Source organism: Panthera tigris, chromosome E3, assembly GCF_018350195.1.
Source record: "Panthera tigris isolate Pti1 chromosome E3, P.tigris_Pti1_mat1.1, whole genome shotgun sequence".
NCBI lineage: Eukaryota > Metazoa > Chordata > Mammalia > Carnivora > Felidae > Panthera > Panthera tigris.
Genome location: NC_056675.1, coordinates 18,621,440 through 18,646,295, shown reverse-complemented (window position 1 = coordinate 18,646,295; position 24,856 = coordinate 18,621,440). Strand labels below are relative to the sequence as shown.

General features: G+C 47.3%; 1 long non-coding RNA gene across 4 annotated transcripts; it reads left to right on the top strand.

Annotated features, from left to right (window-relative positions):
* The first annotated feature begins 11 nt into the window (after nucleotides 1–11).
* Nucleotides 12–15,926, top strand: LOC122234650. 4 transcript variants are annotated; one of them, XR_006212530.1, is made up of 2 exons: nucleotides 12–155; nucleotides 14,986–15,926. It is a non-coding gene; the product is annotated as an uncharacterized LOC122234650 (long non-coding RNA). The 4 variants fall into 4 exon arrangements; XR_006212531.1 differs by lacking the exon at nucleotides 12–155 and adding an exon at nucleotides 253–518; XR_006212533.1 differs by lacking the exon at nucleotides 12–155 and adding an exon at nucleotides 6,141–6,745.
* The last annotated feature ends 8,930 nt before the right edge of the window (nucleotides 15,927–24,856 follow it).

Below are 24,856 nucleotides of genomic sequence, written 5' to 3'. Positions count from 1 at the left end.
CCGCCGCTGCTGCCGCTTCGGCCCGGAAGCGATGTAGTCCCGCCAGGCTGTCCCCGGAGCTGCACAGCACGAGACCCGCGAGCCGCAGCTGGCGCGGCCGCCGTGAAGAGGCAGTTAAACCGCAGGAAACAGCTGGTCAACCAGACAGTGGGCAGGTGAGTGAGCCGTGCCGGGCGGGAGCGCGCGGGCCGGAGACCTGGGGTCGGGAATGGGAATGGGCGCGGGCCGGCCGCCCCGCGGGGCCCCGCGCTCCGGCCCGGCCGCCCGCCCGCTCCGCGCCGGGTCCCCTGCGGGCCAGGGACGAGGGCTGCGCCACATCGCGGCTTGGCGCCCAACTCGGGCCGCCGCCCGAGCCCCCCGGGAACAGCGGGGAGGGCCGGCCTCCCGGGACGCCCCCAGCGCGGGTCCCCGCCGCCCATTGTCCCGGCCCCGCTGAGCATCGTCCTCTGGGGTCTGGACCCAAGCTTTCCCCGGGCCTCCCCCCCTCTCCCGGGGCTTTGCCTTGAGCGAAAATTCGGGTAAGCGGCGTGCCTGAGGCAGGGCGGGCGCGGTGCTCTGGGGGGCGGCATTCTCAGCCTTTCCGGGTCGCCCGGCCGTTGCCGACCGGCCGTCCACCTCCAAGTGCCTAATAGCAGTAAATAAGGGGCGATCAGAGCCCATCGGAGCCGCTTAGGGAGACTCAGGACTCCCTTGGAGGCACTTTGGAGGGTGTGCCGTCTCCCAACCGTGGCCCCTGTGGACCGGACTGCTCAAGTTCTTGACCTGTAGACATTTGGAACCGGGAGGAAAGAATTGTGGAAACGCCTTGGGCAAATGGAAAAACAAAAAGAGGGGGGGCTTTCAAAACAGCTTTTCTCACTTTGGATTGGGGAGCAAATCCTTCTCCAGGTTTGTCTGGTATCGCTTTAATGCTTGACAGGAAACGATCGACGATGAAATGACAGAAGAGACCGGAGTTTGTAGTGGTTTTGAGAGCCTCTGGAGGTTGATTATCGTGTGCTGTGTTCTCTGGGGTAAATCTTTCAAGGTCTTTCAGGGCAGTGAGCTGTCCTGTCCCTGCTGACTGTTTATTCCGAGAAGGGGTACGAAAGCGTGACTTTTTCATCGCTTTTTCTTCTTCCTTGTTTTCAAGAGTTGAGTAAAAGGGGGCGTTTGGTTTGTCCAGAGCACGTGGGGATGCTTCTTTTCTGTGTGTGTCTGAAAATACTTTTACTTCCCCTTGAGCTTTCTATATTTGCTTTTTACACTTGCGTCCCACCCCCCCAACGTTTTGCTTAGTTTTGTTCAATTTCGTTGCTACCCCCACCCTATTATCTCCGTGTGCACTTATCCTGTTTCCAGAGTGGATCCCTATCCCTACAGCCTAGCAGTGCCTACCTTCCTGTCATTTGTAGGAAAATGATAGGAATAGGGAGTGCCAAGGGGAAGGCAGACGGAATAGTCGTGGGGCCCAAAGCTTCAAGCAGGCATCTGTGAATGAGTTACAAGATCACTCCTTAGGAGTTTTCTGCCCCCCACCCCCCCGGATTCTCAGTAACATGCATTGTGAAATCAGTATTTAGTGACTCTCAAGACACGTGTCACATTGTCGTTCTGGCCAGTTTGTACATCTCATGAGGAAAGGGGTGTTTGCTCTTTTGCACAAAGTTCTGAGACTTTTCAAGCTATCAAGCCACTCAGGGTCTCTTTGGCTCCGGCTTCCTCTGTAGCAGGTTCTCCCTTCACGCTGCCGAATTACAGCCATATGTGCCTCCTTTCGGTTGCCAGAGGCCGCCGAGCCTTCTTCCCTGTTAGCCTCTACCTGGAATTCTCCAAAGCTCCTTTCACCTCACCTGCCCTAGACCTGCCTCCTACTCATTCTTTAGGTGTCCAGGTAAAGGTCACTGCCTCTAAAAGACCTTCTGTGATGCTCCAACGTGTTGGGAGTCCCTCTCCTGGCCACTTACATACGTCCGCATAGCACCTGTTTTTCTATAATGCAACGCCTGTTTAGTTGTTAGTATTCTCCATTAGACTGAACGCCTTGAGAGTCCTTGCCGTCTTTCTGTTTCCTTGGCCAGCTCTGCTGTGGCTCCTGTCATATGGTCGATTCTCCATAAACATTTGTCAATATAGCACACATCTAGATCTCACCAGCTCGCTCCGGTGGTGTGAGCCCAAGAAGGGAAAATGAAAGCTGGATAGAGTAAATGGTGATTCGTGCTAGCATTGTAATTCTGGCCCAGACCCTTGACTATGTTTGAAAATCTTTATTGCCAGATGCCAGTGGAAGCAGCAGCTGTTACAGAGGTGTTAGGGGTGTGGCAATTTCTGCTCCCAAATCCAAAACTGTTTACTGGGGAAGCTTTGGCTTTACTGCTGTTGAGTCCCTGGATAAGTTTGTATTTTTTCCATGTCAAGAATTACGAAGGACTCGGGAGGAAAAATGGAGGCAAGAGAGAGCCTAGAATTGTAATTGTGTGTTATTGGCGTAGGCATCAGGATTGGGATTTGGGGGGGTATTTGGGTCACGAGGAAAGCTAGAAAGCAGAGAAGTTACCTCCCCCCCGTCCCCCCGCCCCCCCACCGCAGCCAGGAGTGATATTCTGTGTGTGAGTGGCTCGCCTGTTGTGTCTGTTACAGATGTATAGAGTTCTGAGTGGTGTCCCGCGAGGAAGTATTCTCTTCCCAACAATGAGGATCTCATGAGTCACCCCACAGTGAGGTTCTGTGGGATGGACATGTGGGAGAATTTGTAATGGCTGAAAGAAGTTGAGTTCTCATGATGCAGTTTGTGGACAATGGGTGCATGAGTCTGTTTCGGAGGATGGTTTGTGTATCACAGGCGCAAGGACGATGCAGTGGTCTCTTGAGTGGGGCATCCCAAAGAAGAGAATTAGGATGCTTGATTCATCCGTTCAAGAGACCCTTCTTGAGCCCAAATTATGTGCCGTTGTGCAAAGTAGAAAAGAATCCAAGTGAATACAAACGCGGCTTCTGCCCTGAAGGGGCTCCACAGACTTGTGGAAGAGATAGGCAAGCAAAAATGATTATACACCATGAGGTAAGTCCTTATACAGGGATGGCTGACACACTAAGTGAAACTCTACTCTTACTGGAAGGAGAGAGGTAACACAACACAGCAAAACAAAAAAAAAAAAAAAAACAGGAGAACATATGACCAGAGCCTTTCCCCTCTATCTTTCAACACTTCTTTCAAACTTCTGTTGTATTGAGTGGGTCCCTTTTTTTTTTTTATTAAAAAAAAATTTTTTTTGTAAATATTTATTTTTGAGAGAAAGGGTAGACAGAACATGAGCGGGGTAGAGGCAGAGAGAGAGGGAAACACAGAATCCGAAGCAGGCTCCTGGCTCCGAGCTGTCAGCACAGAGCCTGACGCGGGCCTCAAGCCCACGAACCGAGAGATCCTGACCGGAGCCGAAGTCTGACACTTGACCCAGTGAGCCACCCAGGTGCCCCGTAGGTAGGTCTCTTTTGATTGTCAGTAAACCCACCTCGAGGGGCGACTGGGTGGCTCAGTTGGCTGAGTATCCGGCTCTTGATTTCAGCTCAGGTCATGATCTCACAGTTCCTGGGATCAAGCTCTGTGCCAATGGTGCGGAGCCTGCTTGGGATCTTCTCTGTCTCTGCCCCTTCCCCGCTCTCTGTCTCAATGACGAAAAAAGAAAAAAAACACACAAAACCAAACCAACTGGAATTGTTATAAGCCAAGCTGCGAATTTGATTGGCTCCTATGTGAGGAAAAGAGTCCAAAAGCAATATAGTTGCAGCCAGGGCTGGATCCAGGGGTTCCACTCTTTAGGTAAGCTGTGTCTATAAGCAGGAATCGACCCCCACCCCACCCCTCCACCCCCCGGCTTCCAACATCTTCAGTTCAAGTCCCAGAGGGACAAAGAATACCTTTCACTGTGGCCAGAGCCCCAGGATTGACTCTGAAGGTATCTGATGGGGTCAGTGGCCTTTGCCTGGACAGGGAAATGGAGTCAGCCCCACCCAAGCCACAGGGGCCTAGAATGGGAGAGTGCTGAGCCCCCTCCCCCGCAAGATACCCAGGGTGTTCTTCCCAGCAGGAGGCAGGAAGTGTGGTCTTTTCTAGTCCTGCTAAAAGGAAAGAAAGAGCTTTTTGGAAATCCGTGGCGCAGAGAATCCAGTAGCTGCGGATGGCAGTTGGCGTGGAGGGTGTGGAGGAAGGGGTGCACCAAGGTGAGGAACCTGAGCGTTTGGTTGTGAGGTCGATGAGTCCAGGAGGACAGCAATCTGGGGGCCTCATAGCAGACTTGACTACGCGGGTGAGGCTCTGGGAGGGAGTGTCTCTTTGGGTGTCGGTTTCTGCCAAGATGGAAGCTCTCCCTGGAGGCCTGAATGTTCTCCTGGATAGTAGCCTTTAGGTAGGTCAGGGTTGCAAACTCCAAGCCTCAGGGGGCCAGGCTATAGACCAGCTTAGGTCATGATCTCATGGTTCTTGAGTTCGAGCCCTGCGTTGGGCTCTGCACAGACAATGCTAAGCCTGCTTGGGATTCTCTCTCTCTGCATTCCCCCCACTCACGCACTCTCACTCTCAAAATAAATTAATAAACCTAACCCCCCACCAAAAAAAAATTGCATTTGCAACGGCATCAAAAAATAAAATACTAATTACATTTAACTAAAAAAGAGATTCAAAACTTGTACACTAAAACTATAAAACATTATTGAAAGAAATTAAACAAGATTTAAATAAACAGACTCGTGGATTGGAAGACAATGTTGTTAAGATGGCAGCACTTCTCCAGTTGATCTACAGATTCAGTGAAATCTTTATCAAAACCACAGCTGGCTTCTTTGCAGAAACTGACAAGCTGATGCTAAAATTCATATGGGAATTTATGGAACCCAAAATAGCCAAAGCACATCTTTAAAGAGAAGGACAAAGTTGGAGAACTCACCCTTCCTGACTTAAAAACTTATTAGAAAGCTACAGTAATCGAGATAGTGTAGTATTAGTGTAAGGAAAGACATATTGATTAATGGATAGAATTGAAAATCTAGAAATGTACCATCATATTTATAGCCAATTGATTTTCAACAAAGGCATCGAGACAACCCAATGGGAGAAAGAACAGTCTTTTCAACAGTGTGGGGACAGCTGGATATTGCACGCAAAAGAATGAAGTTGAACTTCTACCTCACACCCTATGTAAAAATTAACTCAAAATGGATCAAAGACCTAAATGTTAAGTGCTAAAACTATTAAATTCTTAGAAGAAAACATAGATGTCCATCTTTGTGGCCTTGACACCAAAAACACAGCAGAAGGAAAAAAGCAGGTAATTGACATTATCACAATTTAAAAATGTTGTGCTTTGGGGTGCCTGGCTGGCTCAGTCAGTCAAGCATTTCTTGATTTCGGTTCAGGTCATGATCCCACAGTTCGTGAGATCAAGCCCCACGTCAGGCTCTATGCTGACGGCATGGAGCCTGCTTGGGATTCTCTCCCTCTGTCTCTGCTCCTGCCCCCACTCATGCACTCTCTCTCTCTCTCTCTCTCTCTCAAAATAAGTAAACATTAAACAATGTTTGTGCTTTAAAGGACATAGTTGAAAAGTGAAAAGACAACCCATAGAATGGGAGATAATTTTTGGAAATCATATTTCTGACAAGAAACTTGTACTAATATAGATACAGAACTCTTACAACTCAAAAATGCAAAAACAAATAACTCAATTTAAGAATGGGCAAAAGGGGGGCGCCTGGGTGGCGCAGTCGGTTAAGCGTCCGACTTCAGCCAGGTCACGATCTCGCGGTCCGTGAGTTCGAGCCCCGCGTCAGGCTCTGGGCTGATGGCTCGGAGCCTGGAGCCTGTTTCCGATTCTGTGTCACCCTCTATCTCTGCCCCTCCCCCGTTCATGCTCTGTCTCTCTCTGTCCCAAAAAAATAAATAAAAAACGTTGAAAAAAAAAAAAAATTAAAAAAAAAAAAAAAAAAAAGAATGGGCAAAAGGGATGCCTGGGTGGCTCAGTCAGTTAAACGTCCAACTTTGGCTCAGGTCGTGATTTCACAGTTTGTGGGCTCAAACCCCACATCTGTCTCTGTGCTAACAGCTCAAAGCCTGGACCCTCCTTTAGCTTCTGTGTCTCTCTCTATCTCTGCCCCTCCCTCCCTCTCTCTCTCTCTCTCTGTCTCTGACTCTCAAAAATAAATAAAAGATTTTTTAAAAAATTTAAAAAGTGGGCAAACAACTCAGTCTAAGAAGATACACCCATGGCCAATAAACATGTGAAAAGATGTCAACATTGTTAGTCATCAGGGAAATGCAAATCCAACCCTCAACAGTATACCACTTTAAGCTTACTAGAATGGTTAAAGTAAAAAAGACAGATGATGACAAGCATTGGAGAGGATAGGAGAAATAGGAATGTGATCCGCTGTTGGTAGAAATGTAAAAGGGTGCAGCCACTTCGGAAAACAGCCTGGAAGTTCCTCAAAAAGTTAAACATCCAGTAATTTCACTCACAGGTATGTACCCCCAAAGAATCAAAAACACGTGTCCAAACAAAAACTTGTACGTGAATATTTGTAGCAGCATTATTCATCATATGAAAAAGGAAAAAAATGCAATGTCCGGTGAACGGATGAAGAGATGTGGTATACTCACATAAGGGAATAACTGGGAGTAAGAGAAAGGAAGTCCCGATGTGTGCTACAACATGGAGGAACTGTGAGAACACGCTGAGTGGAAGAAGCTCATCTCGAAAGACCACCTAATGTAGGTATCATTCCACTTATATGAAATGTCCAGAATAGGTGTAAATCCCTGGAAACAGAAAATAGATTAGTGGTTGCCTAGGGCTGTGGGCAGAAGTGGGATGGAGGAGGGGCAGGAGGGGTTGGGGGAGGTTGGGATGAAATGAGGAGTACTCCTAAGAGGATATAGAGTTTCTTGTTGGAGTGATGAAAATATCCTAAAATAGATTGTGGTGATGGTTGCTCAACTCTGCAAATATACTAAAAACTATGTACATTTTAATTTGGTAAATTATATGGTACGTGAGTTATAGTTGCAATAAAGCTGTTGTGAAAATAACAGTGGTGAATCACTGATACCAGTGAAAATTAGAGTTGGCTAAGTAATTGTTAGTGTGGTTGTTGCACCTGTAATTGAGAAAAATACGTTTTGGGAAAAAATAGATTCTTTGTGCAACGATTATCAACATTTTGACAACCTTACTTTGTCTCCTAGCATATATTTGAACACCTTTGATAATCTGGGACCGTATAAATTCTTTTACATATTTAGAATACCTATTTAGCATTCTTTTCAGCTGTCCACAGATGAGTAGGAAAAACGCACTCTTCTTGTGACTTTCTCCTTTACTCTCACACAACTACCACACTCACAACACTTCTAACACCAGATGTGTTGTGTTCCCCTCCCGCCCCCTGATACCAAGCAATTCTCCATGATACCGGCTGGGTATCTTACAATTCAATTCAATTCTGACCCTAACAGGAGTAGCACAGAACCCATAGGTTAAGGGCCCAGTCCCACGAGACTGCCCCCCACTTCAGATGCCATTTACAAGTGGTAGGTCCTCAGATTACCCACAATTTCTCTTGACCTGGTTGTTAGTCAGAGGTTCCCATGACCACCACCACCCCCATTTTGAATTCAGTTACTTGCTAGAACAGCTCATAGGACTAAGAGCAACACTTATTTACATTTACAAAGATCATGTGTGATAGAGCATACAGATGACTATCCAGATGAAGAGATACATAGGGCAAGTTCTGGGTGGGTTCACCAACCCTGTTCACCAACATGGAAGTTCTCCAAACCCTGTGCTATTGGATTTTTATGGAGACTTCATCACGTTGGCATGAACAACTATTGACTCGTTTTCATCCCTCTTTCCTCTGTGGAGAACGGTCGGAGGGGCGAGGCACAGAGAGAGGTGGTAGGGCTGAAAATCCCAAGCTTCTAATCACAGTCTTTCTAGTAACCAGCCCCCATCCAGGGGCCACCCATTAGCCCATCCAGAGTTCTCATTAGAACAAAAGGCACTGCTATCACCCAGGAAGTTCCGGGGAATTTAGGAACTGTGTCAGGGACTGGGATCAAATATCAAATATTGGAACAAAAGAAGCTCTTAGTGCTCTGATCAGTTAGGAAATTACAAGGCTTTTGGAAGTTCTGTGCAGGAACTGGGGGCAGAGACCAATGAACATATTTTCTATACTTTCATAACAATACTTCTAATGGATTATTACTCACTGAAGATGGGAATTGTCTTGTTTACATGCTGAATTCTTTTATGACTCAGAAATGTTTTCAGATGCAAGTAACAAGAAACCCAACCACAGTGGTGTATACAAACACGAGGCTACTTTTTTCTTCATATGAGAAATCTGTGAGTAGGCAGCTGCTGACATTGGTTCAGATGCTCAACAATGTCAAGGCAAATGTTTCTGGCATTCTCTTGGCCTTTCTCAACATTAGCACTCAAGACAGGAAGAAGGAGGAAGAAGACCAGGCAGCACCAACATCAGAAAAACAGAAGCTTAAAAAAGAAAAAAGAAAAAAAAAAAAAAGCTTTCCTAGGAACCTCACCAACTTCCACTTACATCTGGGTCACATGGCCTCCTCTGGCTGGAAAGTGGATGATAAAAGGAGGGTCAGGGATGAGAAGGGGAGGCAGGACATCAACTGACAATATCTGCTAGGATTCCAAAGTCTATGACAAATGTTGGTATATAGTAGGAGGTGTCTCCACAGTCCTTCATAAGTATCTGTTGAATGCATATGATAGAATGTTTATTCACAGATACTCAGTCCTCCTCCCTTGGGAGGTTGAGACATCCATGCTGTGTGGAACCTTGGCATCTAAACTTCCTTCAGCCAATGAAATGAACACAGAAGTGGCTTTAAGAGCCAGGTTCTCTTTTCTTTGCCCCTGTGATCATGGAAGCAGGTGTCAAAGTGGAGCCTGTATCCGCTCCAGTCCTTAAATGGATACGATGAGAAGAACACCCAGCTTACCCATGTTAGTGAAGGCACTGAGAATATTTAGTTGTTATTGCAGCCTAACCTAACCCATCCTGACTGATAACAATGTACGTACCCAGGCAAAGAAATCCGCAACTAATCCCCAAATTAAAATTTTACAAACTATATTTCCTGATCACATTAATAGCAAGACTGTGCCTAAATGAAGATAAATGATAGCCACCTGGAAGTGAAACAAAATAAAAAACAGCTCCTCTGTCAAAGTGGAAATCAATACTGAAAAGACAGACTAGACATTTAAGATGATGAGACCACTGTATAAAAATACATACGGGGATGGGACTAAAGTGATTCTTAGTAAAAATTCATGATCTAAAGCTGATACTGCTAACATAAATCTGCTTAAACGTTGGAAGATTGAGAATAATTGGATGAAGAATTCAAAATAAGCTAGAAAATGAACAGCAGAATAAAAAGTGGAAGAAATTAATAAAGATAAGAGCCTACATTAATCACAGAGCAAAAGGTCTGTGGAATTGATTAATCGAATCAAGGACCAGAACTCTGGAAGGATAAATCAAGTAGACAAGTCTCTGGGAAATAGGATTCTCCTCAAAGCAGGTAGAAAGAGATAGATACTCAATGTAAGGCATGAGAAACAGACAATATAAATTGGTACCATATTTCTGGTGGGCGGATTGACACAACTGTCAAAATGTAAAATGTGCGTACCTTGAAAATTTGATGGATAAATAAGTGTTAGGTTGAACTGACTGAGGTTCTCAAATGTTGAAGTCTCATGGAAAAGTACTACTTTTTTGTAAGAAGGTTGAAACCCCAGACTTGGCGAACAGGGGATAAATGGAACTCCCCTCTCCAAAAGCCTTTGGAGAGGGATGTGTCTCAGTCATTGACCTTGGCCCCATGATTCTATGAATCAGTCCTATACAAAGGACATGGTCCTAGGTAGCCAACTTCCCCTCTTCTCCTTCTGGAAAATTTTCCTGGATTGTTCTGGGCTCTAACAGCCCAAACCATCCCCAGGCTCCCAGAGCATCCCCAGACTCAAGGGGTGTTCACAATGATGCCTTCTCTACTCACTGAACTGTCTTTATCTGATGCCTCCAGGGAAGCTCCTTGAGTCAACTTGTCCCTTCTCATGCTGTGAAGCAGGGCCTTTTTGAACTCAGGTTCACATCCCCTCCTCCTCCTCTTCCATCATGTTGCCCTAGGCTTAAATCAGCACTTTTGGCTGGAAGGCTGGGGCTCATTCTGAGCTCTGGATCTCACTCTGCCTTTAGCATCGCCATCTCCCATTGGAAGATTCCTTTATGCCCAGAATCCTAGAATGCAAAGTGCAGATACATCCAGGCTTCTGGCCTAGAGTAGACTCTGGCCATTGGGATTCATGGCCAGAAATGAATGCCTATTCATTCATTTATGCATGTTTACATTTATTTATGTACTCTAGTCACTCAAAAAAATATGTATTTGCACACCTAATTAGTGCTGGACATTTTTCTAGGCACTGACGATTCAGCAGTGAAAACAACAGAGGAAAATCCTTGCCCTCCTAGAGCTAATACCCCAGTAAGGTGGATCAGCAGTAAACAAATAAGTAGGTGAACTAAAGTGTATGTCAGTAGTAAAGTCTATGGAGAAAAATAAGACAGAGAGGGAGGCTAGGGAGTATGTAAGGGGTAGAGGCCCCATTGAATGATGACATTTGGATAAAGGCCTGAGGGAGTGAACCCCGCAGGTTTCCAGGAGAGTTCTGTTCCAGTAGAGGGGATGGCAAGTGAAAAGCCCTAAAGAGGAGGCATGTGCAGAATATCTGAGGTAGGAGGTCAGTAGTGCTGGAGCTGAATAAGCAAAGGGTGAACGCTAAGAGGCGAGGTTAGAGGGAACAGTGGGGTGGAGGCTGTGGTCAGAACCCTGGCTTTCTTCTAAGTGAGCTGGGAGCCACTGGAGGGTCCTCAGATGGAGGGGGACATGAAAGACCTCTTGCTGCTGTGCTGGAAGCAGACTGTAGTGAAGCTGGGATAGACAGACACAGGTCAGTCAAGAGGCTTCTGTAATGATCTGGTGACAGGGGAGGGTGGTGTGCACCTGGGTGATGGCACGGAGGTGACACCATAGGCAGCGAGAAAGGGGTGTGTGAAGAAAGGGAACTGGGGCGGCTCCAACACCAGCCTTTAACACCCAGAGCCCGCACCCCCTCTAGGAATCCCCACAGGGTGACATGGTCTCTGGTAACTCCTCTTCAGCCGCCTTCTTCCTCTCTGAGGACCTGCGTGTGATCGTGTCCAAAAGCTCCTTCCCCAGAACTCTGTGATTCTCCCTCCAGAGGGCTCTGTTCCTCGCTGTTGGATGAAAAATGAATAGGATGAGAACACCAAGTGAGCATGGGCTCATCTGAATTCTGCCTCAGCCCCCTTGCTCTCTTCAGTGACAGGAAAAACACACCATGTAAGCTGCTCAGTGAAAAAACAATATTTGATTAGGGCTGAGAGAGTTAGACAAGTAAACAATTAAATGTTCTATTATGATCAGTCTTTAGCCATTTAAGCTTCAGTTCAAGAAGGAATCATGATAAAGGTCTAATAGAAATGAAAATATAAGGAGGGTAGTTTTGTGTTACATTTCAACCATTGGCTCAGCATTGCAGATCGAAAGTCGGTCTGACCATGGCCGAGAAAGGCTCCCAGCCACAAGGGGACTTACACAGACAGGAAGGAGGTGGAAGGCAGGCATGTCTACCAACTGGCCGGGGTGGAAGCAGGAACCTTTCAGCTAAGAAGGTTTCATCCTGCACAACGGGAGCTTTTTCATTTTATTTTTAATGTCTGAGAAGCAACATGAGCATTCTGCCTGGGAGGCAGGAGCGGCAGCTTACAAGAAGCTTCTGGATGTCTTGTGAGATGCTGGATTGTAGAATAAATATGTGTAATAAAATCCCCCTGGTTACCCAGCTTTGAGGATTTGGAAATACCATCGGACTGTTTCTTGAAGGAATTGCTTCACTGAAACTGGAAAAATACCTGCTCAGGACACCACAATCACAGCAGAGGACTTTGGAGTAAAGACACTATTCATCACTGAGGTCTGAGTCTTTGCAGCCGAGACACCGGCACATCCTTCCGGGGATAGAGAGAGGCAAGCCGAGGTCACCTCTTCCTTGGATCCTCTCAATGTCTGGTTCCTCTCAAGGAGTTCCCGTCTCTTCTCCAGAATGTCCAGCATGTCCAGAATCCCAGGGGAATTCGAGAGTATAGGGTGCTCCAGAGCCCAGGTTGCCCATTAGAGGAGTCCTGCACTGGGCAGAAATGACCAGCCCCTAGGACTGCCATACTTCTCAGTCTTGGCCAAGGACCAACCCACAAAAAGGGTTACTTTGGTTCAAATCTAAGTACCTGGAAGGAGCTGCCGGATGGAGGCTGTCAGTTATTCCTATTGTTGCCACGGCAGTTTGCTTCTTTTGAAGGGGAACTCGAGTGCTGTGTCTCTGGGTCTTCCACAAGCCCCCAAATCAAGCAGTCAATGTGAGAGAAGAGGCCAGGGAGGAAGAATTGCTTACCCTGGAGGAGGACCTTGGCCTGCCTCTAAAATGGGCCACACGGTTTAGATTTGGGACACGAGCCTTTCAGTACAAAGTGTGATTTTGCCTACAGTATTCTTTCTCTTGAGCACCCATGGTGACATTTAGCAGATGAATGAGAAGCCAGAGGCCCTGGCTTCTGGCCAAACTCAACGTAGCTACTACATTTGAGGTTAATCAAATTCATTTTTTCCCCCCATCGGCAAACTTTTAGTTCTCGTTTGGCTTCCCGTGTGGCTTTCTCTACCGTAAAGACGGTGCTGGCCATTGGGCTTGAATGAACAATTGTATTTCTCATCGTAAATGAATGCTTTGAAATTACACCTTACATACCAGCCTTTACTTCGGTAAGTCCACCTCAGAAATGGGTCCGATGTCATATTCTGGACCATATTTCAGCCCAATAAACTGAGAACTGTATTGTGAACAGAAAAAGCAAATGCCACCCTAGAAGGCTTTTTGGAACTTAATAAGGCCACCTTCCTTAGACATTCCCCTAACTTGTCAAGCTCTTCTTTGGAGCTTCTGTATGACAAATGTTTGAGAAGGTTCTTTGGGTGGATGACAGTCAACAAATCCTGTACAGTGTAAAAGGCCCCATCATTCATCAACATCTGTGTTACCATGAGGTCAGTGCAGTGAGTCCAGGGTACAGGTGGGTACACTGGGGGTAGAGAACAAGAAAACCCTGGAAGGAGCACAGGTTAGCATGAAAATTATTTCTGTGCTGAGGTCCAAGACAGTTGTCATGTGTGGAAAGCCCCATCAGAAACATTGTGACCATGAATTTTTTGCACACGTGCAATAACCAGAAGAGCTGTTGATGATGAAGATTAACCAAAACAGCATCCTCAAGTACAGCAAAAGCTATAATTCACCAGATATTGGGGACAACAGACCAAGTTGCAGATAGATTTGTTTTATCTTGGAAAAGGGGAAATGTAAAGAATTTGATAGCATTTCTAAAATTTTTTTTTTCATTTCAACATTTTATTTATTTATTTATTTATTTATTTATTTATTTATTTATTTGAGAGACAGATTGTGAGTAGAGGATAGGCAGAGAGAGAGGGAGACACAGAATCCAAAGCAGGCTTCAAGCTCTGGGCTGTCAGCTCAGAGCCTGATGTGGGGCTCAAACCCATCAACATTGAGATCATGACCTGAGCCGAAGTCAGATGCTCAGCTGACAGCCACCCATGTGTCCTGATAGCATTTTTTTTTTCATGAGGAGCGTGCATTTGAAAATCCTATTTCTAGCTTCTCTTATACTCTAGGGCTTGAGCAGCAGCATCTGCCTTCTTTAAATGGGGCCTAGGGCTTCATTCACAGGGGGCCACCCGGCCAGCTGCCCTTGTTTATATCCCCAGTCTGGCTGGTTCCTTGTGCATTTATAACTCTCTGTTTTACGGAGAACAGAGCAGCAGGACTTCCCAGAGGACAGAAGTGGGTGTCTTCCTGTGTCTTCCCCGGGTCCTCACAGCCTAGGATAGATCACAGGTACTGACTTGTGGATGGCCAACCGGGAGCCTCAGGTCAACGGGGTCCTTACACCCTTCGGGGGAGCAGAGCAGTGCTTGCAGTGCCATGACCCAAGCCAGGGGCCACACAAGGCCACAGGAGGTGGCACCTTCCTGAGGAGTGGAGTGACCCCACCAGCTTTGCAGAATGTTCCATCATCTTGCTAGGCATGAAGAGGCTGGCCGCTGGTATGTGTGGCTCTGAGGCGGGGGAATGGATGAAGGTGCATGTGGGGTCGGCGTGTGGAGGCCCTTTCCCTAGGTGGTGTCGGGTGAGTGGTGTGCGTGCCGAGGGAGAGGGGCTTTGTATCTGCTGGCATCAGAGCAAGTACCTACATCGCGTCTGTGTGACTGTGACAGATGAGGAGCCTATGTCTTGAACAGAGGGCATGAAATGTGTGTACAGCATCTGAATAAATGTGCCTCATTGTTCTCATCACACAGCTCTTTGATCAGCATGTTATTTGTTTAATGGATAGCAGTTCTCCCTCCTCCAGGATAATTCATTCGGGTTTAACATTGAGAACAGAACTCAACCATCCGTCCTCACCTCACAGGGTGTTTGAGACTGATCTCCTGGTCCCGGTTTGCCTGTCTGGTTAGTTGGTTAGCTAGCTAGCTGAGCGGTCATACTTTTAAGTATCCTGAGTGGGTTTCCTGTCTTTTCTGAGCCCCATCTTTGGCTTGTTGTGCGAAGTCACCAAATCCCTGTTCTCTGTGTCAGCTCATTGCTGCAGAATTCTTTCTTCCCTTTCTTCTTTTCGATTTTAATGAGTCTAAGTTATTTCAGAATATATTAGATCATTCTCTCCCTTGTGTTGGATATTGGAGGGAATGCAAGTAAACCGAACATTTATCAGTCCTCTCTTCTCTTAATTGAACAGGGGCTGACTGCTGCGAGGCTTGGTATTCTGCCCAAAGATGTCCCTGAACATCCACAGCTGGGCTTCTGTCGGCTCTGTAAGCAACAAGGACAGGCCAGGGCGAAGGTGCTTCAGCATTTAGAGCTGGAGCCTCGGCACGGGAACAAAGCCCGTTTGAGGCACCCCGTTTGAAGGCCTACTGAATCCATGATGGCCGAGTCCTACCTTCGTTGGCAACCATCTGCCTCATCCAGCGATTCTCAGGGAGCTCATGCCAGCATTTAGGCAGCTTCCTATTTTGCAAATGATTCGTGATTCATAATAGACAGAAGATTGCTCTTCAGATGACCTGTCAGGGTAAGCCTGATTCGGGGATGGGATCCATAGGAACCTGTCCTCCATGTTCTGAGGGGTAGTAGAGATCTGAGGGGCCACAGTGGTGCAGGGGTGGTACAGCTCAGGCTTGCTGCTAGCTTATGTAATGCCTTTGAGTGGATTTGCAAGATGTGCCCCCTCTGGGTACATGGACACAACCCCATGGCCACACAGCTTGGCAATGGGAGGGCTCCTTCTTGGAGGAAAATGTGCCTCTTTCCCCTGGCACATTCAGCCCTGAACCAGGGAATGTGCTTTGGTAAGGAAAGCGTAGACTGTATTTAAGGCCCCACTTGACCCCTGGTGCTTTAGGGGTGCTTTAGTGCGGAGCCCTGAAGCAGATGCCCCTCCTTCTCTAGTGGCAACTGGGCGAGCCTTTCCAGTGCTGGTTCTTTCCACCTCGAGAGTGTTAAAGACAAGACAGCATACCCAGAATGGAGTCGCTTGTGCTAAGTCCCACTGCACCAAACTAAGGCTTAACTTAATTACAGTTTTGGCTCTCCCAGAAAGGGAACCATAAACCTTCGAATAGCCTGATCATCGTGAGTCAGGTAGTCTGCATGATAAGCCCCTTCCATCCCCTAAAGGAAAGTAACCTTGCAATAAGCAACCCACCTTTTTTTGACTTCCTTCTTCCTGCTCCCTCCTGCCTAGAGACCTGAGCTCTTTTTCGGACGCTCAACCGACTGAGCCACCCAGGTGCCCCATAAGTAGCCACTGTTTTCAGTTTGGTGAATACCTCTGCAGTCATTAAAAGACAGTCTTTTCAAACATTAAAAATATTTTCATTTCACTTAAACCAAAACTATAAATATATTGCATTTCGCAAAAGGCCATTTTGTGATAAGGTACACGTGCATAGTGACTTGGTTTCTTTCAAGTACTGTCTCCTCTCTGGCTTAAGAATCCTGTATTGCTTTGAAAGGTCTTTTGCCAGGTCAGTCCTCTTCCCAGGTGACAGTATTAATGGTGTTGTACGTGGGTAAAGTGTCAGTCACAGCATTTAGAAGATGATGCCCACACCCATCCGTTTCCGGTCCAGGTGGACCGATTCTAGTGAATATCGAATTCTAGTGAATCGAATTATAGTGAATTCGATTCTAGTGAATCTTTTCATCTTACAGCTTCGTGAGATATGCTTCTTTGGCAACAATTCTATCTGGCATTTTGTGATACTCTCTGTTCAGATTGCTGTTTTCCCTAGTTCTCCTGGAAGGCAGCTAATACTTGTTCTCTTTCCAAAGCATACCTTGCAATTGCTGCAGAAGGTTTGCCACATTCTGGTTGTAGGAAGCCACAGATGTCCTGCTGGGGCGATCCTCTATCTCCAAATCTTTTTGCCGGATAATCTGAGTGAGTTTACCAGTCTCATCTTTGGATGGGTGATCGATCAATCTGTTCACTTAATCAGATGTTCTTTTCAGTGAGGAGTTTATTCTCCAATTCTTTTTTTTTTTTTTATGTTTTTTTTTTTTTTTTCTAATCTCCAATTCTTGTCCTTTTGTTCCTTTTACTTAATCTTTCAGTTTCAGCTTTAGATAAATCATGCTTTTCACTTCCGTGTTTCTACAGGAAGATGCTGAATCGTTGTTACTTGGAAAACGTCAGAATGTTTTGTAGGAATGTACTTGCTGGGTTTTTGAAGGATCCGGGTTTTCATTTGCTCTATTGTGTTCTGCAAAATCTTAATCTCCTCTTTCGCTGAAAGGAGCTGAGCGTGTTTAATGTTCATTTGCTCATGCTGGCGTGTGAGATCATCTAACTTCCGTTTCTGGTCTTGTAAAGCACGAAGCCGTTGCAGCTTGCCCTGGCGTTGATCCTCAATGATCTTTTGTTGTTGTTTGATTTCGTCTTCCAGACGAACTCTTTCTGCATTCAGCTCATACACCTCGCATTCCAGTTCCATGATACGGTCTTGCGTTTGCGGGTCGACCACAGGTACAGTTTGGCTGTCTTCTCGCAGACACTCCAGTTCGTCTTGCAGAAATTCATTCTCTTCTCTCGTGGATGCAAGACGAACGTCTTGCTCCTCCACGGTTTGCTGTAAAATTTCGTTTTCTCTTAAGACTTGGCCGTACTTCTCTAATAGCTCCTGGAGCTCTGGCCTTCTTTCAAGTTTTTCGATACAGATTTCTTTGTCTTTAATAAGTCGTGTCAATCGCTTATGCTCCTCCAGAGCAGAGGAGAGCATTTCCTTAGTTTCTCTATGGTCGGCATCCATCTGCTCAACACTCTTTTTGAGTTGTAGTATTTCATCGTCTTTCTCTTGAGTGCGTTGAATTAAACACTCCTGCTCTAACTGGGAGGACGACTTAGACAAGTTATACGTGTTGGTCAGTTCTTTAATAGCTTGCTCGTACCTGGCTGTTTTCTCCAACAGCTTCTTTTCAGCCCGGCACAATTTTACTATTAACTGTCCTTTTTCTATTTTTAAGGCCCGCGTAATAGATTTTGTTTCCAGAGAATTCTTACGGTTACAGACGGTAGTTTCTTCCAGCCGACGTCTTACGTCTTCAAGCTCCAAAACCAACTTTCCATTTTCCACCTTGAGATTGAAAGCAGCTTTCTTTAAATTGCCATTCAGCTCTTCCATTTCTGAAAGGCTTTGCTGCAACTTTCTAACCGTCGTTTCCCTCCCCTTAAGTGAGTCATCTTCAACAGTATTGTCAGAGTCTTCTGGCTCCTTCTCAGCTCTAGCAGATTCCTCCTCCTCTTGTTTAATGTGTTCCTTAAGTTCAGCGTTCTCCTTCGGGATGTTTAAATTATGTATTCGCGACGGATCTGACCGATGCAAATCATTAACAGCCGATTGACTTTGAGGTGATTCTTCGTTTTGCGCATCTAACTCTTCAGCTGTGTCCATCTGCTCATCTTCAAATGGACAAGCTCCCTTTTCATCATTGAGATCGTGTTCCACTTTGCCGTTGATGCCGTTGCCTTCATTTTGTTGTTCTGATAGCTGACCTTTCATCAAAACCCTGGGCCGTGTAGTTTGTTTCTGTCCATCGAACTCCCCCAGCTCTGCTGTTGGGAGTTCCTTCTCGGTCCTACCCTGAGTGGATTTTTGTCCGTCGGCCTCCAAGTCACATCTGAAATGCTCTACTTCTGAATCCACATTCACACCTCCTGGAGCCGTACCTTCAATCACTTCCTGCTCATGGCTCACTTTCCAAAGTGCCAGTTGAAGTGCTTCCCGTCCTTGACCTGATGAGTTTTCTTGTTCTAAAACGTAGACTCGCCCTTCAAGTTTCAGATCGTCTCCAATGAGATTGTCACCCTGGGTTAAGCTACACCGTGGCGTCATCTCCTTTTCCGCATCGGACAGCACTTGCCGCGGTCCAGACACTTCTTCCACTGCTGTACTCTCGGAAAGAACTCTTTCCTTTTCCGTCACTGTGTCACTTTGCCTCAAAACGGAAGGCTGCGATTCACATTCTTCAGTCCTTTCTTTCTTTTCCTCATTGATCCGGTCCCATTCTCTCCTTAAAGCGTCTCTCTCACTTTCTACCGAAGATAATTTGTTATTGATGTATTTTACAGTGTCCTCAAGTTCTTCAATTTTCCTGGTAGACTCCACTTTTTCAGTCTGTAGCACTTGAATGGTGTTTTGCATATCCTCAATGACAGACTCATCAGCTGCTCTGAGTCCAGAGTCGTCCTTCTCTAACAGATTTTCCAGTTCTTTGATTCTTTTTTCATAGCCTTTTGACTTTTGATGGTACCTGCGACGTATTTCTGCCAGTGTCTGTTGATAGACGTTCTGCAGTACTGCCTTTTCAAGTTGATGGTCATCGATGGCCTCATTTCGATTCTGTTCAAGTTCCCTGATGGTAACCTGCAGTTTGTAGATTTCATTTTGCTCGTCGCTATTCGCTCCCGGTGCTGAAGTCTGGGAAAAATGCTTCCAATAGCTAACTTCAGCCTCCAGTCTTAAGACTTCATTTGACAGTCTGCTTATTTCTTGTTGTGACCAAATGAGGTCAGCAAAGTCCAGGTCATCCCCCGGGGAAGCTGAAGCAAAGTAGTTGATACGGTAACCCAAGGAAGGTGACGCTGTGGTTGATCGAAGGGCTGATTGGAGCTTCAGCAACTGGTTCTTGAGCCCTATCTGTCTCGCTTTAAGAAGTTTCATTTCTGCCTCTTTCTGTTGTAGCTGATGTCGGTAGCTAAGAGTCTGCCGCTTTATTTGAAGCTCCGAGGCTTCATACTTCTCTTCCAGATGACTACAAAGACGTTTAAGTCTCTGATTCTCCCATCTTAAGGTTTCCCGACTCCCTTCACTCTCTTTTCGGTCAGAGTCAGGCCCTTCTCCCACCTTTTCGGTTCCCTCCATCCTCACATCTTTGATGACCTCAGAGATGTGGTCAGTGAAAGAAGCCACACTGCCACCCACTTGCTCTAGGGAATGGCCCAGGCCACCAAACGAAAAGGACATCGCTGCGGGTCACAGAACTGACCTGGTCCGCTCGGCAAAAAGCGTCCAGCGCAGTCGGACAGTCCCGCTAAGTGTCTCCAAACGGAGGCCTGCGCGAGGCTACTAATCAAATCACAACCAGGCGTTTCTAGGCAACGCCACACCGCGCGTGGGCTACTAGGTTCCGGGACCCCTGCCCACGCCCTCTGCCCCCTTACCCTCCCCCCACTGCCCCGCGGCCATCCTTCGCGGTCCCCAGGTGCCTGTGCGCACCTGCGGTGGAAAAAGCGACTCGCCCTGGACCTTCCTGGGAAGTCCAATCAAAGCACACACCGCTCTGCAGCTTGTGGTTTCCACTTAACAATTTTTTTTTTTTTGGTAATTGACATGAAATGGGCATCCGGAGGCTCCCGGGTACCCCAACCCCTCCTCTTCCTCTCCCACCATCGCCCCCCCACCCCCCCGCGGGTCCCCGCCCCCTGCCCAGAGTGCCCCAAGCCCGGGTGTGGCTGTTCCCGGCCGCCAGGACCATGGGGTCACACCGCTGGCGCCTGCTGCCCCCTCCCACCGGCGCCCCGCCTAGCAGGGGCCGGGAGTCAGGACCGAGGCGGCGCCTGGCCACAGGGCTCTGCGCGCTCGGCGGTGCAGCCCGGGTGGGGGGGGGGTGGGGCCGAGGGGGCTCGGGCGGCAGGGGACAGGCTGCAAGCCGCGCTGGAGCCAGGCGCTCCTCTCCCAGCCCGGTCCCGCGCGCCCCCGGCTTGCGGTACCATTGCAAGTAAGGCGGGGAGGGCGGGGCTTCGGCCCGGGATCAGCAGCAGCAACAGCAGCAGCAGCAGCAGCAGCCATTACCGCCGCCGCCGCCGCCGCAGCAGCAGCTGCCGCAGTCGCCCCCGCCGCCGCCGCCGCCGCCGCCGCCGCCGCCGCCGCCGCCGCCGCCGCCGCCGCCTCGGCCTGGAAGCGATGTAGCCGGGCCGGCCGTGAGCGCGTGGGCCGGGGACTGGGGGTCGGTGTAGTGGCCCCGCGCTCCGGCGCGGCCGCCCTGCCGCCCGCTCTGCGCCGGGTCCGCTGCGGGCCAGGGAGGAGGGCTGGGCCACGCAGCGGCCAGGCGCCCAGCTCAGAGCCACCGTCCGAGCGCCCGGGAACAGCGGGGCGGGCCGGCCTCCCGGGACGCCCCCCGCGCGGGTCCCCGCCGCCCATTGTCCCGGCCCCGCTGAGCATCGTCCTCTGGGGTCTGGACCCAAGCTTTCCCCAGGCCTCCCCCCCGCCCCGCCCCCCGCCCAGGCTCTGAGCTGTCAGCACAGGGCCTGACGCGGGGCTCGAACTCACGGACCGCAAGACCATGACCCGAGCCAAAGTCGGACGCTTAACCGACGGAGCCATCCAGGCGCCCCTTTTTCAGATTTTAGAAAAGTAAAAATGTACATATGCTGTTACTGTATAATCCATGGTGTGGGTCAGCAACCCTTCGTTGAATATGTTAATATTTCTAGAGTGAAAATATAAAGGTACTTCATGCTAAATGGAACACTTAAAGATTGTAAATGGTTTCATATTAGTTCAGGTCAAGTTTTGTTACCAAATAAGTTACCAAAACACCTTGTTTTTTAGATTTCAAAATGATGGATAAGGGGTTATGGAGCTGGTTTACTCAGTAGTAATATTCCTATTGAGAGAGTCTGAGATGGTTTTTTGTTTTTTGTTTTGTTTTGTTGTTTTGCCTTTTACTCTACGTAATGTCTCCTTACTCCAAAAAGTTAGAAACCACAATGATGTTCTGTAACTAGGGGTCACAGACTCAAGTGCCAGGCAGGTAAAATTAATAAGCTAAGGGAAGGTAGATGTAAGGCAGTAGAGAGAGGCGAGGAATAGCAAAACTAGCTCATTGCACGGGCTTGCTTGCTCTTGGCAAGTCTAGCTACCTGTTGACATGGTGAATGTGGGTGCAGGAACACCCACGTTCCCACTTTTAAGGATACTCCAGAACGCTGATTTTTTTGTGAAGTTTATCGATACTTAAGTATCAGCAGTGAAAAAGGAAAAGAAAAGAAACCGCTGGACGTAGGCCAGAGAAAATATATCTGCAAGCTTTATCTGGCCTTGGGCTGCCTGCTCTGACCTCCGGTTGCGAGACTGATTCTTACCGAATGAAAAGTTGGACCGTGGTGTTTTGGTAGTGAACGCTTTCTTGAGATGGGGATGGGACGTTTGCTTTATCATTGTTCGTTGTGCTTTACGTATATGTCACATAATTTTGCGGTCAGGTGCTCTACCCCTGAGCTATAACCCCTATTATATAATTTTGGAGCGTAAAATATTTCAAAAGAAAAAAACACTGGAGCACTGCCTTATTTTCTAGCCACTGGGAAGTTTTCGTTCTCTTCTATGAATTTGAAAGTTTAATGTTATTTATTTTGGAAAAGGGAATGAGAACCCCAAGTGAAAATAGGGCCCTCTTTTTTAAAAAGTTTGAGTTAAGGGGGGTTAGATTATAATGTCCCTGCCTTTCCAGGGCCACAGTGATCTGAAGTGCCATTGCATGTCCGCCCCTGTATTTGGACTGGGAGGTGTGCCTCATCTTCTGTCCTCTCAGACCGTATCCCTGGTCCTATCCCCATACCTACCGCCACACGGCTGATGACCTTCAACTTGATGTCTTTTTTTTTTAAGTTTATTTATTTATTTTGAGAGAGCGAGAGAGAGAGAGACAGAGGGAGCGCACACAAGCAGGGAAGGGGCAGAGAGAGAGGAAAAGAGAATCCCAAGCAGGCTCCATGCTGTGAGGGCGGAGCCTGACGCGAGGCTCAAACTCACGAACCGGGAGATCGTGACCTGAGCTGAGATCAAGAGTCTTGGCTTAAGATCAAGATGCTTGATCAAGACTGACCCCCCTCTGGGTGCTCCTTAATTTTATGTGTCTAGTCCTGGCATCTCTTCATCTCCAGATTGATCTTTGTCTTGAACTTCTCTATTTAAATGTCCTGCTGAAATTCAGCTCATGAACTGCATCCTCAAATTGGCCTTCTTTCCCTGTATTCCTTAGGCCGTGGGTCAGCAACCTCTGGCCTGTAGGCCAAATCCTGCCCACTGCCTGTTTTGTGAAAAAGGTTTATTGGATCACAGCCACGCACTGCAGCAGCACAGTCAAGCAGATCTCACGGTGACTGTATGGCCCACGGAGCCCATGCTATTTACCGCCTGGCCCTTTGCAGGAAGAGTTTGTGGACACCCGCCCTGGTGCACTGAATGCCAGAAACCGCATCTCCTCTGTCACCTGCGATCTCCCTCTTTCTCCTCCATCTTCTTTATACCCAGGCTCTCCCTGCCATCTGGCAGCTCTGCCTCTGGACCATCTCTGACTTGGTCTCTGCCTCTCGGTGGCCTTAGTTAGTTCAAGCTCGCGGGGTTTTTTCTTTCTTTCTTTCTTCTTCTTTTTTTTTTTTAATGAAATGTACTGTCAAATTGGTTTCCATACAACACCCAGTGTTCATCCCAACAGGTGCCCTCCTCAAGGCCCATCACCCGCTTTCCTCTCCCCCCCCCCCCCCCATCAACTCTCAGTTTTGTTCTCCGTATTTAAGAGTCTCTTAAGGTTTGAACTGTTTTTTGTTTTTTTTTTTTAACCTGGACTCACAATTGTCTTCCAACCGGCTTAGCTAGCTTGAGCTGGATTTTATCCATACGTGGGACATCTGGGCCTCCACTTTGGTCCGACATGGCCAATCGAAATTTTAATGGTCATAGCTATTCCTCTCTAAATTATTTTCTTCTGATGACATCATGACGTTCGGAGGACATTTTATGTCGTCCTAGTATTGCTAAATTGTCTTTGAAACGATAGTGCTGTCATTGAGTTACGGTGCGGCAGATAATTTACACTGGATCGTATGTCACCGTGCGTGATATGACGAATGTCGTGTTTCACCGTTAGGCTGGTAACATTAGATGCTGTCTTGTAAAAAATCTACCTATTTTAATGTTTTCTGTTAAGGTTGAAATGAATGTGTCCCATATTTGTATTTCTTGATGAGTTTTCTGTATGTGTTATTTGGTCATTTAATTGCCAGTTGTCAATTTCGTTTTTTAATCGCCAGTTTCGGTTCAACACCTGTCTGCTGAGAACCTGTCAAATGCTGGGGTGAAAAAGATAACGGATTCCTAGGAATTTGAGTGGGGAGAGAGACCTACAAGCAGATAATTTGAATACAGCCGGTTGTACTTATTCTAGCAGGCCTTAGGAAGTATGAATGCCACATCTTGATTTATTTATACATGACAAGGTAAACAAGTTCACGTTCTTATCCTCAGGTACATTACATAATGAGTGCAGGGACAGAATCTTGAGGGAACGCATTCACGACTAGGTACAGGTTTGATACAAGATTCAGAAAATAAAGCGGATTCTGTTGAAAATCCGACCGACCCTGTGGTTTATAGAAGAAACTGCTTTTGAATAGGAGGAGCCTCTTTGTAGCCAGTGACACGAAAACAATATTAAGTTCATCTCAGCTCTCCAGGTTTCAAGACTCATTTCTGAAGTCTTGCTATTCCCTGTGAATTACAGCTTATTCATTACTTGCCTAGACTCCTTCCTTTTGATTGGTCCCAGCATGGTTCTCTCTGTCCTTTCTCACAGTTCTTTTTTTTAAGTGTCTTCCTTATCAGAGATACTTCGGCCTGTTGTCCACTTGATCTCTCCATTCATGTTTCATTAGCAGTTTTTCCATCATTTCTGAATGGGTTCGTTAAATTTCTGCCTCCTAAAGAGTTTATAGTAGAAATGGTAGACTGAGTGACCAGGTACTCAAATGAAAATAAATGTTCAGAACTGCACAGAAATTCTTCTAAGCAATGACCAGCTCCCTGTCAGTGTGAACATTTAGAAGTCTACCAACTTGGTACCTGCCACATGGTCGCTGGATACTTTGATGCATAGACAGGACTGGCCACTTGAACCCATGCCCGTCTGTACCTTGGGGAAATACACGAAAGTACTTCTACTTCACTAGGTACAGTGGGTGCAGGATAGATGTAGCGTGGGCGCTGGCATGGGGTCGCTGAGACGTGCCCAGGGGTCCGTGAAGCCTTCTCGGACATGGGACACCT